We start from the raw sequence: 4,972 nt of genomic DNA on the forward strand, positions 1-4,972 counted from the left end.
TTGAGATTTCTTAATGGAGTCTAAACACTTCAATGCATTTACTGGAGCAGTGAATTGAATGTAAAGTGGCAGGTCTTAAAAAGGAAGCCATGAGTTGGGGCACAGTTTGGGGCGTGAAACAGCATTTTCTCTTTTTCTTTATGGTATTTAAATGCTCTTTTGATAGATGAATATGACCTCTTCTTAGAGTGTTTCGTTTTTTTGCTACAGGTCACTGGCAATGTCATCTCCTCCCACTGCTTTCCAGGCATTAGATCCAAGCTGCCACTGGAGGGCAGCCTAAGCCTCCTTCCCTCCCCATTGCCATTTTCCCTCCAGCCTTCCCAACACAGCATTCCCAGATTGTTGACCTGGTTTCTGGTCCCTCTTATAGTATAATGCTCATTACCAATCTCAGCAGATTTAAAGAAATGAAGGGACATTCATTTGCACTATCCACCCAAGGAACCTCCTGAGGTAAGCAGAGAGGGCGGGTATTATAATCACCTTTTTTAGACTCAACAACTTGACTAGGAGAGGTTAAATAAATGTTGAAACCTCCATCGGTTCAGAAGCAGCAGGTTCTCTGATTTCTTGACCAGGACTCACTCCTCCAGTCACTCTGAAATAAGATCCAGCCTTTGTTTTAGAGGAAGATCAGTTTTTTAATGAAGGCATCAAACAAGAAATAGCAATAAAAATAATCCAATAGAAAAAGAAGACCACATGATCACACTTTTTTTCCTATATCAAGTCATAAAACGGTTCCAATCTCAAGGAAGAAGAAATCAGAACCCCCTTTCAAAGTTTAATATAAATCCATTTAAACATGGGAATAAACAGCTTGCCCAGATCCTTTCCCCACCCTTCCATCCACACTAGGCAATTTAATTAATGGGCAAACAGCCCAGTGGTGGATTTTTCCGATAGACTGGCATGAACGAGTAAGATTCATCTTTGCACATAGCTTGTTGGCACATCACTCTGGCTGTGTTACAGAAACAGAATAGAGTCGTATGGTTCCTGGAAAGTAATTATTTGGCAGGGCTTTAGCCGCGGGTGAATTCACAGAAAAAGCGCTCAGGGGGCCCTCTGTAGTGCCAGGGCACTGGTGGATGGGAGAAGATGCGTTAAATGGGTGCATAATGGTGCGAGGTTCTGAGTGAGGTGGGTGGATGCAAGCCGGTCCTGACAGACCCATAAGAACAAGGCTGTAAATCATTACTGCTTCCGCTGCTTCCGTAATCCATTCATTTAGCCATCGAATGCACAGTATCCTGCATATCTATTGCATACTCAGCACGGAAGAAAGAGTTTTGCATTAGTGAGCATAAGAGATGAACTTTTTAAAAAATTTATTTATATGAGATGAACTTTTAAAGGACTAAATTAATGTCTATGCCTTTGATAAGCTTCTAATGCAGATATGGAGTCATTTTTCAAGAAGTCATTTAACAAATGTTTATTGAGCTTTTTTTCCTTGGCAGTGGGAGTGTCTGACAAGCTCCAAATTGAAATATTGATATAAAACAGTGTAGAGACACAGATATTAGACCCCATTTTATTGACATGGTCAGTGTTATACAGGAGTGCAAAAGTGGTGGGAGGGGAGGGATGCTTTTAAAACTGCCCCAAGATTGTGGTCAATGTCAAAATTGGAATCAACTGGAGAACAGTTCAAGGAATTTGTCGGAAGACTTGGTTTTTGTAAAGAGTGGGCTGCTGAACAAACTCCCACCTAGAAGTGAGGCTCATCAGGCATTCCCACTGTCCTCAACCCTAGGACCTGTTCTGAGAGGCCCCACTATCTTCATTCCAATGTCTCTTAATGGTCTGGGTCAAATCGGAGCCGTAAGCACAGTCAGTCTTTTATGACCTGCGTACAGAAGTGCCCTCAGTACCATGGCAGTGGATTCCATGCCCTTGCCCTCTCCTAGCAAGTAGCAGGAGCAACCCCTCTGGCGTCATTCTAGAGAATTTTAGAATCTTTTTCTATGAAGACATTTCCTGAAATGTCTTCAGGAAACCGAAGGCTTGTGCCTGTGTTCTTTGCATCCAGCACACCGGGGCAGTACATCAGCCTCTTAGAGAGGCAGGAGGAGCTGCTCAGGCGCCCTGCCAGTGTTCAGCCTGTCCCCTGTGGTCTCCTGTTCCTACGAAGTTGGTCCTTTATACCAATGTATGCCTTGGCGGCTTCTGGTATCATTTCTCCAGGTTTGACTGTAGTCCCAGGATGCAGGTCCGGCTCTGCATCACGCGGCAATAAGAGGCTGGAGCAGCAGCAGCCGCTAAAGGAGGAAAGGGCAAAGCTACTCAAGCTGCTCCACTGCTGCCTCTCCCTGATTCTCTGACAGCCCCAGCACTACCTATCAGCTTTACATGCAAATCCAAACCCGATGTCCATCCAGCTCATCACAGAAGCCTTCCAAAAGGCGCTCTGCAAAATAAACTTCTACAGAGAGAGCAAAACACACCTGTCCTTAGCTTGGAATTTAAGCAAGCCATTTATACAGTCTGAACCTTAGTTTTCTTATTTTCAAAATAGAAAGTTGGGACTGGTAACATATAATGTCCTTTTCAACTCTAACTTTCTATGATTCTAGGTATGTAAAAGCCAAAGGAAAAAAATTCAGGCAGGAGCCATTAAGAGTTGCTGCCCAAGAGATGAATGAACAGACTCAGTTCTGGTATTTTTTAGGTAATTAGTACAGAGATAGCATAGCTAGTGGTTGGTGTACACAGAAGTCCTGGAGTCAAAAGACCTGAGTTCCAAGCTACCCAACAGGCACTGTACACTACAAAGTAGAAAAAAAAAATCATGATTTGGGGGCTGAGTTCCAATCCTGCTTCTATGATGTGCTAGCTGTGTGACTTTGTGCAAGGTACTTAACATTTCTGAGTCTGTTACTTCATCAATAAGTGAGCATAAACAGTAACTCATAGGATTATAGTTTAAGATTTAGAGCCACAGAACTTAAGATTTGTTAAGCTGTTGGGCCATTGTAGGAACTCAATAAATATTAGTTAAGGTAAATGGCTTTTCTAAGATCTCTTAGGAGAAGGGGAAGTAACATATTTTGAGTTCCAGCTTTATGCCAGAAACCTTTGGTGACTTTATCATTTATTCCTGATGAAGTAGCTATTGTTTTCTCCATTTTAACCTAAATTGATCTTCCCCAGATGTAAGATGAACATAATAATACCTTTCCTACCTAGCACAAAGAGTTCTTGTGAGGATTAAAAGAATGTAATGTAAAAAGGCTTTGCAAATTGTCAATTTTTATATAAATGTGAATATAACAGCTATTGTCTTATTAAACACTCTTTATAATACCATGAAAAGAATGCTCAATTACCCAACCTGTATTTATTCAGAGCCTACTATTTGGCCACTTATTCAGAACATGGTCTCTATGCTCAGAGGCTGTATAACTATGGATACCAAAAAAACACCCAGGAAGCAAATGAGAATAGTTAGAAATAACTGAGGACAGAGACTTCAGAAAGATCTAAAATTGTTGCCATTGTAATAGTAATTAAAAGAGAGTGATCTGACTTAAAAAGATTTAAAGTAGAGAAATGAGAGAAGGGAAGATATTTTATATAGAGGAAATGGCATGAAAACAGGAACAGAGGCAGAAAAAATACCTCTTTGACATCTGTGAAGAAATGAAGATTCTTGCCCTTGAAGTTTACAGGGGCTTCCTTAAGTATAAACTCATTCATGCAGCAGATATTCATTGAGTGGTTACTATGTGCCAGGCACCATTTTAGGGGCTGCGGATCCAGCAGTAAACACATTAAAAGATAACTGCCTTGAGGAGCATATATTCTAGTGAGTGGAGCAGAGAATAAACACAGTAAATTAATAAATTATACAGAATGTTAGAAGGTGATGAGTGCAACGGAAAAAAGAAACAATAGAGCAGAGTAGGGTGACAGGGTGAGTGACCAGGGTGAGGAAGTAGGTGAGAATATAAGATAGTGTGACCAGGCTAGATTTCCTTGAGAAGGTAATATTTGAGCAAAGTCTTGATGAAGGTGGGGGAAAAGCTTTAAGCAGAAGGAACAGCTAAAGTAAATGGCTATCAAAGTGTGGTTCCCATCGCGACCAACAGCATTAGCATTACATCTGGGGTATAAAAATGTAAAATTTCCCATCTCAGACCTATTGAATCAGAAATTTTGGTGGAGTCCGGCAGTCTGTGCTTAATGGCATTTCAGGGGGTTCTGATGTTTCCTAAAGTCCGAGAGCCACTGAACTAGAGCAAAGATCCTAGCTGGTTTGTGTCAGACTTGCACAAAGTTCATGTAGCTGGGATGAAGTGAGCAAGAAGGAAAGGAGTAGTAAAGGAGGTCAGAGAGGTAACACATGCAGAGGTGGGGGCGAGGAACTGGAGAGAGGCTGTAAAGTCTTGTTGGCCATTGCCAGGACTTTGGTTTTCACTTTTTTTTTTTTTTTGGTCAATGGTACAATCTGATTATTATTTTTAAAAAAATTTTTATTAATTAAAAAAAATTACAAGTAACAGGATACTATGAACAACTTTACGCTAATAAATACAACAATTTAGATGAAATGGACGGGTTCCTGGAAAGACATGAACAACCAACTTTGACTCAAGAAGAAATAGATGACCTCAACAAACCAATCACAAGTAAGGAAATTGAATCAGTCATTCAAAAGCTTCCTAAAAAGAAAAGTCCAGGACCAGATGGCTTCACATGTGAATTCTACCAAACATTCCAGAAAGAATTAGTACCAACTCTCCTCAAACTCTTCAAAAAAATTGAAGTGGAGGGAAAACTACCTAATTCATTCTATGAAGCCAACATCACCCTCATACCAAAACCAGGCAAAGATATTACAAAAAAAGAAAACTATAGACCAATCTCTCTAATGAATATAGATGAAAAAATCCTCAATAAAATTCTAGCAAATCGTGTCCAACAACACATTAAAAGAATTATACATCATGACCAAGTAGGATTC

Source organism: Tamandua tetradactyla, chromosome 4, assembly GCF_023851605.1.
Source record: "Tamandua tetradactyla isolate mTamTet1 chromosome 4, mTamTet1.pri, whole genome shotgun sequence".
NCBI classification, from domain to species: Eukaryota; Metazoa; Chordata; class Mammalia; order Pilosa; family Myrmecophagidae; genus Tamandua; species Tamandua tetradactyla.